The sequence below is a fragment of the Hypanus sabinus genome, chromosome 13 (genome assembly GCF_030144855.1).
Source record: "Hypanus sabinus isolate sHypSab1 chromosome 13, sHypSab1.hap1, whole genome shotgun sequence".
NCBI lineage: Eukaryota > Metazoa > Chordata > Chondrichthyes > Myliobatiformes > Dasyatidae > Hypanus > Hypanus sabinus.
This window is the reverse complement of record NC_082718.1, coordinates 78,650,031-78,663,027: the sequence shown is the minus strand read 5'-3', so window position 1 is coordinate 78,663,027 and position 12,997 is coordinate 78,650,031. Positions and strand designations below refer to the sequence as shown.

The following is a 12,997-nucleotide window of genomic DNA, read 5'->3' as shown; positions in this document are numbered from 1 at the left end:
AGTAAATTTTATTGTCACAGTACATATATGTCACCATATACAACCCCTGAGATTCATTTTCCTATGGCCATCCTCAGTGAGAAGAAAGCACGGCAGATCTACAGTATAGTAACTACAACAGGATCAATTAAAGATCAACCAGAGTGCAGAAAACAACAAACTGTGCAAATGTAAATATAAATACATAGCAGTAACAAGAACATGAGATAATAAGACCAAGGGACCTCAAAGTGAGATGATGGATGCTGTTTTTCTATGACAGTGTTTCAGATAGGTGTGCCCAATGGTTAGAAGGCCTTTATCAATGATATACTGGGTCAAATCCACAAACTTTTGAAGGATTTTCCATTCAAAGGTACTAGTGTTTCCATACCAGGCCTTGATGCAGCCAGTCAATATATTCTCCACTACAAATCTATAGAAGTTTGTCAAAGTCTTAGATGTCATGCCGAATCTCCTGACTCCTAAGGAGGTAGATGCACTGCTGTGCTTTCTTTGCAATTGCACTTAAATGCTGGGTCTAGGACAGGCCCTCTGAAATAGTAACTAGGAATTTAAAGTTGCTAACCCTCTCCACCTCTGATCCTCCAATGAGGATAGGCTCATGGACCTCTGGTTTCCCTCTCCTCTCTATAATCAGTTCCCTGGACTACTAAGAAACTGTTTTTCAAAGATGTCAAACATGATCTAGATCACATGTAACATGCAAAACACTGATACATTCAAATTACCCAATGAAAAAGTTCACATGAAGAGTTTGACAAAAGGATCTTGATAACCATATGTCTGTTTAACTACTAATTTGGGTGAAGTCTCTACCTTATCAAATGTTTTAAGATAAATCATCTCAGATACCAATGATTTTTTCTATTTATGTATTCTGAAATTTAAGTGAAATATTAATATATTCACCATGACATCCCAGGACGGCCAGTAACACAAATGTAAAGAGACAGAAGTCCAGTGATGGAATAAGCCCACCAATAGATCGCTGCTCCAGAGTGGTACACATTGAGTATAGTAGCTGACTCCATGAATATGTCCCATGATATTGAATCACAAGTGGGTTTCAAAAAGTTTTGGTCTCAAATATGTACTGAATTTGATACAAGACGAAGAATCAAAAAAATACTAAAATTGGCCTCATCAAATTTGGCAAAAGCATGGTTTTAACAAAAGAAAAGTTATTTCAATTTGTTTTTCTCCTTAAGTATGGATTGTGAAATTATAAGTTAAAATCTCGTTGGATCATCTTCCTCTGACTCCAAGGTGCTAAAACAATCATGGTTCTCCCAGTCATAAACTTGAGAGCACCTTTTAAGTTCTATAATATAGAAAACTGACAAGTTTTTTTAAACCACTCATCATGATTATGTGAGGGAAATGGAAGAAAAAAATTAAATTCCATGATAATACTAACAAAATTATGGATTAATTATTTGTCCAATGGCACTTTACAGGATTATACTGAAGGATTTAACACCAAATTTCTGTTCATAATATTGAATAATTAGTTTAGTTTCCCCAGCAACCACCCTAGCAACAAGAAAACTGGACAGGCTGGGAATTGTTTTTCCTCTGTGGTGTAGGGATGACCTTTATAGAGCATGTAAAATCATGAGGGCCTTAGAAAAGATGAATGAACAGTCTTTTCTCAAGGTAGTGAAGTTTAAAACTATGCAGTATAGTGTTCAGGTGAGACAGAAAAGATTTAAAAAGAGACTGGAGAGGCAACTTTTCCCTCCACAAAGTGGCAGTATATGAATCAAGTTACCAGAAGAAGCTGTGAAAGCAGGTACAGTAACATTTAAAAGGACATTTAGACATGCAAATGGATAGGAAATGCTTAGACGAGGGACATGGAACAAATGCAGGCAAATGGGACTAGCTTAAATTATCAAGTTCATTGGCAAGGACAAGTTTCTATGATTGTATAACACTATGACTCTATTTATACATAAAAATAAAAACTCACTAAAAACACCAAAATTGTTTTACTCAGGTATCAGCCTCCACCTCTACATACCCACCCTCGACTGCAAAACACAATTCCTTTTGGGAGTTCGTTCTACCTGCACTTCATCACCAGCTTCCCAGTCCCCGACTCAAACATCCATTCCCTCAGCATGAAAACAACAGATCATTCAATCTTAACAGGCAAAACACCACAGCTCAATTTGTCCTGAGCCATACACTTTCCATTGTGAATTACGTACATTTATCAGGACATCCCTCAACCAAATTCCCTTCAAGAAAACCAGCCTATTTAATATATCCATTTAACTAAAGTTCTCCGATCCAATCAACATTCTGGTTAATCTACTCTCCTCACTCTTACAATCATCTTTCTTGAAGGCAATCAAAGTTATGGCATATCATTGGTCACTTAACAGCCAGAAGAAGGATGTATCAGGGGCGATGATGAGCCTAGAGCAGATAGCATGCTGTGGAATAGTGTTACAAGGCAAAATTCACAATTGAAGGTCCAGCCTCTACCACTCCTCCTGCAACAAAGACCTGTTCCCCAAATCACAGCAAAGCTTCTGTCCTCTCAGAGATACAAAGATCTTTACCACACATTAGCTCCAAAAGAAAAGCAGAGGGTTGCATCAATTATGTGTACATTTATGACCTCACAAAAGCTTTGACTTCAACATAGTAAGGCTGTGAGACATCCTTCTCCAGTTTGGCTGCCTGTCAAAATTTGTTTCCATACTGTATCAGGTATATGATGGTATGCAACTAGCAGGCCTAAAGTCAGTGCAGATCGATCTCAAGCTAGGTTGACACCCTGACACTGTCAAGTATTTCTCCATACAATGTTGTGTGTGTGTATATATATATCAACTAAGACAAATTTCCAGCAGTCTTGGTATGATGCAGGACTTTTAGAAATCTGTTCAAACTCAATGACATCCAGAATAGAGGTCATACCAACTTCAGTCACTAAGCTGCATCATGTACAGTCCAGGGTGGGCACAGATGGAGGAAAAGCTCCCTATCATTTTCCACTCTTTGGTGAAGAGTAAAAGAGTGAGCCTTACACTTAACATATCCAAAACCAAGGACCACTATCAACCTTCTTCTTTAGGTATCCAAATCCAAACACTGTTCAAATCTTGAACAACAGCAACTTGGATGGCACTGAGAACTACACTGATTCGTGGAAAACCAAATGAGAATGACAGGAGCAGATCACCTTACAGATTACCCTATCAAGCAGGTTCAAGAACAGTTACTATCCCTCAACCATCAGGCTCTTGAACAAAAAGGAATAACTACATTCATTCTATTTCTGGTGTTCCCACAACTAATGGTATCACTTTAAGGACTGTTTATCTTGTTATTTCATGCTCTTGTTATTTATTGCTATTTATTTATATTGGCATTTGCACAGTTCATTGATCCTGTTTGCAATTACTGTTCTATAGATTTGCTGAGTATGCCTGCAAGAAAAAGCATGTGGTGACATATATGTACTCTGATAATAAATTTTACCTTGAACTTTGATTACCTTATCAAGCATTACCCATCCCATGTGCAATAGTATGCAGGTCTTACATTGGCCTTATTCTTGTAACCCAAAGAACTGGAGAAAAATCAAACCATCTTCAAAGAAAGATGATTTTAAAGAAAGAGATTCCATGATTCTTTCATGTTCCAGCTCCATCATGGGCACTAGCCTCCCCAGCACATCTTCAAGGAGCGATGCCTCAAAAAGGTGGCATCCATCATTAAGGACCCCATCACTCAGGACATGTCCGTCTTCTCATTACTACCATTAGGGAGGTGGTACAGGAGCCTGAAAGCATACACTCAGCGACTCAGGAACAGCTTCAACTTTCCAAATGGACAATGAACTCATGACCACTACCTCACTACTTTTTTTTGCACTACTTGAGCTTTTTAATATATATTGAAAGTTGTTTAAAGGTCAAGTTGCTCTTTTTTTTGCAACATTGCTGTAAGTGGTTGTGCAGTTAAAAACAAAATAAAACTCACAGGAGTAGTGCATTTGAAGTCTGTCAATAAAGTAGAAACAAATAAATACCTCACACTCTAAATTAGAAATTAGTAACACCATTAGTAGGAATTGCATTACAATATTCTAACACATTACTCTTAAACGAAAAGAAAATCTATTTAAATGTTATTTGGGAAAAAAAAAGATCAAATGCGAGAGAAAATAAATGTCATCTTAAAGGTTTTAGGACATTATTGAACTGAAACTGAAATCACAAATCTGAATGAAGTACTATTCCTGGCCTCTGTTCTTCTAATTACGTTATCGGAACCATCCCAGTAATGGAGAACTTCTCACGTCACTAACGATTCATTCGACAACAGGGAAGTCGCAGGTTTCATAGGGGGAAACTACAGTACAAGGCACGATTTAAACAAAACTAAAAATACAACAACTTGTATCAGTTTCTTTGGCAATTGGGATAAGGGGGATAATTCATTCGAGTTTCAATTTTGCTGTAAAGGACATTCACAATTCCCCCCTTTAACAGGCTTTGAAATGTGGAGTTTGTACTTTAAAATAGAATGAAAAACGGTTCGTATTTCATATTGGAATTTATAGAAGTACTGGTTTTCGGTGATACCCGGGTACGCCGGGCGGAAGCGGCCGCCGTCACACTCACCGTCCCCGGCTACAAAAGATCCTTCAGCGAAACCAAATGTACATGAAGCAGGAAATATAAAATCAAGATTAGGAGTACCCGATACCCCAAAACAAAATTTTATAGGATCTCTTTTCTGAAAGCCGGCCCCGTCGGCGACATTATTGTGAACGGCGGAGCGACAAATGAAATCCGCTGCAACCTCCGGGGCTTCTCGGTGTTTACTCACCTCAGCAACAACGCACAACCAGACACACCGGAAACCCCGCCTCCGTCTGACACTCGTTGGTCCAATTGGCTCGGACCGTTTCCAGGTAACAGGCTGCTTCTAACGTCAATCACAGTGCTGCGCATAAAAGGCTCCACCCCCTTCAGCGGACCCAGGGCGAGATAAAGCGCCGACAAGTACGGGTGTTTCTGCTGCCCACAAGCGAAGTGGAACTTCGGGGGGTTGATAGTAGGGAAGGACCACAGTCTAGGGTTCTTCTCTCGTGGTAGTTGAGGGGTAGGGGTGTTGGGGGTATACCCCCTGAATGTAAATATGTAAGAACAAAGTGCCACGTGGGTGGCAAAACTTTTGAACTTTAAAAATATAAAGACAGTAATGGTACCAATTGTAAAGAATTGAAAGTCTTTGAATGGTTATTGTATATAATTTTATTTTTGAATAAAGTATGTTTTGTTTAATAAAAAAAACTGTTCCTGGACCTATTTATATTCTCACATTTTGGAAAATAAATTGCACTCAGTTCTCAATTAGTATTATTCCTAATGCTGGAGGAATTCAGGCAGAAGGGATACAGGCCTTTCGGCTCACGATGTCACCCCAAGCAAATGTACTTGCATAAAACTGGACTGGTCTACCAAAGTTAACCCAGGAATGATCTATGTTGAAGTAGTGATTCCTCCTTTTCTGTTCTCCAGTGAGAATTAAATTGGTTGAAGTTAAAGCAACTGGAACTTGTACTTAAAAAAAAATAAAAACACAAAATGCTGGCAGAACTCAGCAGGCCAGACAGCATCTATGAGAGAAGGTAGTGACGATGTTTTGGACCGAAACCCTTCATCAGGAACTTGTACTTATATAGCAATTTTACCTATATTAAATGTTTTCAGAGTTGGCATATAGGTATAAAGAGAAGCTTTCAGTGTTTTTGGTGCCTTAGACAATTAAAAGAAAGGCAATGAAGAATTGAAGAGAGGCAGAGTCTGTAGCATGTCTTCAATACTACAGTCTTGCTGTTACTCTTAAATCGTGAAGGAGCCTTGTATCTGTTCTCCATCTGCTTTGTACTCTGTTACTTCCTTACTGCCAGTTACAGCATTTTCACTTAAGGCAGCAAGAAGGCCCTCCATCTTCATTGCTGTTTCCATAGCTATTCTTTTTCATCAGTCAGGGTTTTTACCCCCGAGCTGAACCCCAAAACCTGGACGACCAGTGGACCACTCTTAGTCTGGCTTCTACCCTTTGACCTGCTTGGCATAGGTGACCCTACCAAGTATCACAGCACAAGGCCCTGACTCCAGCCAACAAAGCTCTCTGAGTCATTGAGCCAATCAAACCTTCAAACCCTACGACAAGGTTATGGTCTTCTTGGAGGATTTGCATTCTGTGTTACATATTTATTATGTTTATTGTGGTAACTAGTCACGTGAGTGGGGGCGTGGTAAAAGCAAGAGGGAATAAGTTATATATTCTTGCTTATTATATATTATTATATATTTCATGGCACCTTGTAGCTTGGGATGGGTGGAGGTCAATATTTTGCTGACCACAAAGATAACACAGAATATCGCTGAATAGTGCTTAGCTTACACTTGGTTATACTTAAGTTTCATTGCTTCAAAATTGCATATTTGCTAATTGCTGATAAAGGATCGAATAAAGGATTCAACTCTTTGGAACAATCATTTCATTGGAGCTGAGGACATGTCTTGCAAGTATAACAACTCCATGGCAGTTGCAGGCTATTGGCTATTGTTTTGCTTTAGTTTGGGTTTTTAATTTGGTATTGCCGCTACGAATAGTACGTATGCTATTTTACTGCAGTTTCCTATTATTATACAATGGTAGAAGGATATTTTTCACATCCATCACAGAATAGTACAAAAGTGAAAGATATATTTCAGGGATTTAGTTATAGTGAAAGATACTTGGGGCATTGTGTGCAAGGCATACAAAGATCTAGAGTTCTTTTCTGTATTACTGAAGCCAACCCAACAACCAAGCCAATCACAACAACTAACACTCACCTAGCAATCTGCAATTTTCCATGTACTGTATGTTCTGTTTTTAAAAAAAGGGCAGGACAAATCTAATCTAAGTATTTCCGTCGACTATAACCCACTTGTAACCCTAAACATTTAGCTCCTCCATCACAGGTACACATTAGCTGCAATGTGTAACATCTGGGAGCAACAGCAGAAGAACAAAATAAATTAAAGGATCAGTCCACTTGGAGCTTGGTGCACCATTGAAGAAAGTTGACAAATGATCTATCACAGGGGTTCCCAACCATTTTTTTACACCATGGTCCCCAAACAGGATGGGAACATCTGATCTATCATATCATTGGCAGCATGGTAGCTTAGTGGTTAGCACAATGCATTATAGTACTGGTGACCCGGGTTCAATTCCCACCGACTCCTGTAAAGAGTTTGCACGTTCTCCCCATAACCACGTGGGCTTCCTCCGGGTGCTCCAGTTTCCTCCCACAAAAACTGTAGGTTAATTGGTCTTTGTAAATTGTCCTGTGATTAGGCTGGGATTAAACTGGGGGATTGCTGGGCAGCATGGCTCAAAGGGCCAGAAGGGTCAACTCCACAATGTATCTCAATAAGATTTTTTTTTAATTCCACTATCCCCATATTCCTTGTTTCCTTCAATATTCAAAAATCTATTTACTTCTGACTGAGCCAACACAGGTAGAGATTTCCAAAGATTCCACTCTTTATCAGTTTTCAGTCTCACCAACCTTGTTCCTTAATACAAATGCAGTCACTTCCTCATTCTCTCTAAACCCTTGATTTTCTGTTAATTCTGGAGAGAGTTTAGATGTTCAAAGGTTCATTTTATTGTCAAAGTATACAACTCAAAAATTCTTAAATTCTCCAGCTAGCCATGAAATGAAAAAAAAAGAAAAGCAGCATGACCATCAACCCACAAATCCCTCCTCCCGCACAAAAAAACATATCCTCTGGTTTCCACCCACATTCCAAAGATGTACCAGTTAATTGGTCATTGTAAATTGTTCTGTGATTAGTCTAAGGTTCAATAGGTGAGTTGCTGAGCTGTGCTGTGCCAAGTTGTTGGGCAAGAAAAGCCTGTTCTACACTATATCTCCAAATAAATAAGGCAAAGTAGCTGTTTGATTGCTTAGTAATTTCTTTCTTTCCCTTTATAAATACTGTATTTGAATGTCTCTGTTACACTTGCCCTCACTGGGCTTTTCCTTTCTGTTTAATGCTGGAAACTCCCACACTGAAAACTTTTCTTTCTCACCAGTTTATGCTCATGCACTATTTTGCTTTGTTAATCAATTTCATAATCCTTATTTTCTGAGTTCTGAAATGCTCCCAACTGTTTGGCCTGACAATTTTCTAAATATCTTCTCTAAATCTAATTCTTTATTTCAAATTTCAAAGAAAATTTATTATCTTGTGGGCATACTCAATAAATCTATAGAATAATAACCAGAGTGCAAAAGACAACAAACTGTGAAAATACAAAAGTAAATAAATTATCATTATAAATAAATAAAAAATAAATATCAAGAACATGCAATGAAGAGTCCTTCAAAGTGAGTTCATTGGTTGTGGGAATATTTCAATGATAGGGAGGGGAGAGGGAAGGTGACTTGGCAAGGGAGAGGGGAATATTTACTTAATCCTGATAGTCACACTGCTTTCTATATTAGAATTTTGTACATAAAATTAATATCTTTTACTGCGATTTTTCAGTTGTTTTGTTAAATGCTGACCACTCTGTCACCACCATATCTTACAGAGTATGTTCCAAATCAACCACATCAAATAATTCTCTCCTCATACCATTGTAGATTCCTAAGAGCCTAATTTGGTGTTGTGTAGTGCTTTCAAACTAAATGTCAAATTCTATCTTATTATGGTTGCTCTTTACAAAATGACTCTTAACAACAATATTGCAAATTAAACTTTTCTCATTGCTTTAAATCAGATCTAAAATTGTCTTTTCCCCCATTATTTCCTGGACATATTGATTTAGACAGCCATCTTGTACACATTCCATGAATTCCTCCACCTTTTATGGCGTGCTTAATAATGTAACTACTATTTGACCCATAAATAACATCCACTGATGTTTTTTTCACCCTTTGGTGTTTCATGACACAAACTAAACTACATCATCAAACTGATCCAAAGCAACACAGTTTCCAGCATCTCCAGATTTCTTTGTGTTTGTGATCTAAACTACTTTTCCCTGATTAATAGCACTACTTCACAGTTAGTGTATAGCTTCATGAAATTTCAACTATAGAATTCCTAGAACACTACAGCACAGAAACAGGCCCTTCGGCCCATCCAGTTTGTGCCATTAATCTGTCCAGTCCCATTGGCTCACATCCAGACCATAGCCCTCCCATCCATGTACCGATCCAAATTTATCGTACATGTTGAAGTCGGCTCCGCATCCACCACATGCTGAAAGCTTGTTCCACACTCTCATCACCCTCTGAGTGAAGTAGTTCCTCCTCACGTTCCTTTTAAACATTTCACCTTTCACTCTCAACTCATGACTGCTAGTTGTAGCCTCACCCAACCTTAGTGGGGAAAACCTGCTTCAATTTACCCTACCTATACTGTATCCCTCATAATTTTGTATACCTCTGTCAAATCTCCCCTCAATCATTTACACATTCTAGGGAATAAAGTCTTTGAATTTTTGCCAACCAGCAGCTGTCTTTCCATTATGGTGTTTTTCTACTTATGCCATTAACACATCTACCTTGCCATGGAGGCACCAGCATTTAGCTGAGACAGTTCTCATTTTGCCCCCACTTGGTGCTTGCCTTTGTTTCTGAAACCTATTTGTTTTGGTTACTTCCACTTTCCCCTTCCCAAATTCCCCATGAGGTTCCCATCACCTTCTCCAAAACTCCCAGGCATGGTTATTAGAACAAAAAGCAAGTCTGCACAGGTATAATCCCTTTTGCCTAACAATGTTATACCTAACTAATTACACCAGTAATTTAATAAACTAATACCTTCTTGCTACGCAGTGCCTATATCCCTCCATTCTCTGTACATTCATGTGACTATCCAAGAGATACTTCAATGACTCTGTTCTATTGCATTTGCCTCCACTGCCACCACGGGCAGAACATTCCAGATACTCACCACTCTTTGTGTAGATATATCGGCAAAGTCTAATCAATGAGGTTTGTGGTTTGGGCTCTAGTTCACGTGATAGTGTGCTTCTGGTTTCTGGTTGCCCCTTTTCTTAATGCTACTTTGTACAATTGTTATCAGGCTAGACTGACTCTGTGGCCTGAAGTTAATGAAGATGCAGAGTTAGACTGAACTGAACTGAACTGAATATACATGGACTGATTGGATGAATAATGGTTTGGTGTTTAATAGGCTGTATTTTTTGCTCCTTTTTTGCCATTTGCACAACTTGTTCTTTTTATTTCTATGTTGGGGTTGTGGGGGGGGGGGGGGTTGATGTTTTTCTTTGAACTGGTTCCATGGTTTTCCTTCTTTGTTTTGCCACTGTCTGTAGGAAGACAAATTGCAGGGTTTTATCCTTTGATAATAAATGTACCTTGAATCTTTGAAAAAAAACTTGCCACTCTCACGTTAAATGCATACACCCTATTATGGTCCTTTATTATTGGCCCTGACTACTGAGATATAACCCGTCCATTGTGTATGCATTCTACCTGCTCCAGAAATAGTCCCAACCCTTCAGAAATATTGTTCTCTTTCTCTGTTCTTCTCTACCTATGCATACATTTGCTAGTCTTCTTCAATCTGTACTTATTATAATAGGGCAATGAGAGTAACACTAAAGTTACCCTAAAGTTTGAACTACTGCTTTTTAATGTCCTCCCTGTCTCCACAAAATCTGCTTGGGAGATGTCTTGATGCCTAATGTCTATGTTAGTACCAATATGGTTCTTCACACCCCATTCTTTCAGGATAATTTGAGGTTTATCAAAAATTACAGGGGGCTCTTGATCAGCAGGATAAATGGGCCAACAGAAGGGAAATGGAGTTTAATTCAGATCAATGTGAGGCATTGCATTTTGGAAAATCAAACCAAACTGGGACTTTCATAATAAACAATAGGGCCCCAGCGAGTGTGGTAGAATAGAGGGAGTTGGAGTTCAGGTGCATTGTTACCCGAAAGTAGAGTCACAGGTAGACAGGGTGGTCAAGAAAGGTTTTGGAATGCTGGCCTTCATCAGTCAGACCACCAAGTATTGGATAATACACATGCAAAATGCTGGAGGAACTCAGCAGGCCAGGCAGCATCCATGAAGGGGAATAAATAGGACATTTGAGTCAAGAGCCTTAATCAACACTGGATCGGGTCAAGGGACAGAACTCAGAATCTTCTGGGAGGGCAAGTCACTGGGTATATCTAAGGCAGAGATCAATAGTTCTTTCTGATTGATATGCAGTTAAAAGTTATTACAGAAGACAGAGTTGAGGAGGAAACAAAAATCGGTCACAATTGAGCAGCAGAGCAGACTCATTCTGTTCTATATCTTATGGTTTTATACTCTCAATCCCAAAACTCAAATTATTCTATCCTATCTGATTACTGATTTCCAATTCAAAGAATAATGATCTAATGCAGTTTGAAACTCATTGAAGGCTGTATCATTTCACCAAACCTCTTGTCAATCTTCCTTGTTCCTTGACCTTCAACTCAAAAAGGCTTCCTATTTGAGTGGAGTTAATCTACACAACCGACTGCAAACCTTTGGTGTGCCCCCCTGTTATTATGCATATTTTGTCATGTAAATCATGTATATGTTAATTTATGCTAATATATATGTGTAATGCACTATGCTCCTGCTGCTGTAACAGGCTAATTTTCATGGCATTCATACTCTGTAGATGTATGCCTACGGCAATAAACGTGAACTTGAAACATGATCTTGAACTTGCCATCAGCACTTGTCTTCACCACAGGCTCCTATCTCACCACTCCCCACCTCCTCTTTAAAATCTCATTTGTTCAGTCTCAGTCCTGATACTGGGTTTCAACCCAGCACGTCAACCATTCCTTTCTTCACCCCAAAGATGCTGACTGATCCCCTGAGTTTCTCCAACAGATTGTTGTTCCAGATGAACAAGATGTTTGAGGAGACCTTACAAAACATCAAACACTTTCCTCTAGTGAGGGCAAACATTAATTACCTTAATCACCACTCTGTTGGTCAGGGTCAACCATGGGGGTTGCGTGCTGGCTGTCTAGATACGGAAGCCAAGGCAGTACAATATGCAGAGCAGCCTATTGCCCATGTAGCAAGCTCCCCCTCGCTACACATCTGATGAACCGAAAGGAACGACAGAGAGCCATACAGTTTGGTACCAGCAGCATTGCAGGAGTTGCCAGTTAATGTTGAACTCAACGCAGGATTGCTTTAGGGACTCCAACTCTGAATCTTTCCTTGTGGTTTACTCCCAAAGCCTTCCCCATCAGTGGGTATAGCCGCAAGCAGCAGAGGTTTGAGATCAGTTTTCCTTCTCTTAGATAAGCAGCCAACCACAGCCAACGAGCCCTATCTGCTTGAAGCAGCTGGTTTTAAGGTGCCAGTAATGCTCCCCACCCTCACTGCCCTTTGTCTGTCAGTAGAATCGGTTCGGCCAGATTTAGTAGCAAAGCCACACATGAAGTCCAAGATCTGGACTTGGTGTCAGAGGCTATTTGAGTCGTAGGCCATTGAGAGTATTTAATAGGTGGTGTGAACTTATCCCCATTACCACCCCTGGCTATAACATTAGGGAGCCCTTAATCACCAGTACCTACTTTTCAGCAACTTGGTTTAAAATCAGCTGAGGAAATGTGACGATGATGATGATGGCTGGTTTATCGCTTGTGAAGATCAGGAGGGAATAAGAGTCCTCAGGAACGATGGCAAGATCGTTGGTGACTTAGAGGCTAACACCTGTCATTTCACCCCTTCTCCTTTGCTGTAGGACTTTTCATTCCACCTGTACTGTATAGGTTGATCATGAGGATCGGTGCACAGACCAATTCAACTCTCTAGGCCTGGCACAGTGAGCTGCTGGCCACCGCAAGGCTGTAGGTTGAGTATCGGTTTCCCTTCTCCTAGACAGACTGCCTGGCAAAGCTAATGAGTCCCATCTACCCGCGT

At 39.6% G+C, this 12,997-nt stretch overlaps 1 protein-coding gene across 2 annotated transcripts in view; it reads right to left on the bottom strand.

Moving 5' to 3' along the window:
- The window catches only part of LOC132404023 (TRAF-type zinc finger domain-containing protein 1-like), a 59,282-nt gene extending 54,439 nt beyond the window's left edge, over nt 1-4,843 (bottom strand). For both annotated transcript variants that reach the window (XM_059987976.1, XM_059987977.1), the window contains exon 1: nt 4,647-4,843. The gene's annotated coding sequence lies outside the window, so the exon portion shown is untranslated. The remainder of the gene's footprint in view (nt 1-4,646) is intronic.
- Between the last annotated feature and the right edge of the window lie 8,154 nt (nt 4,844-12,997).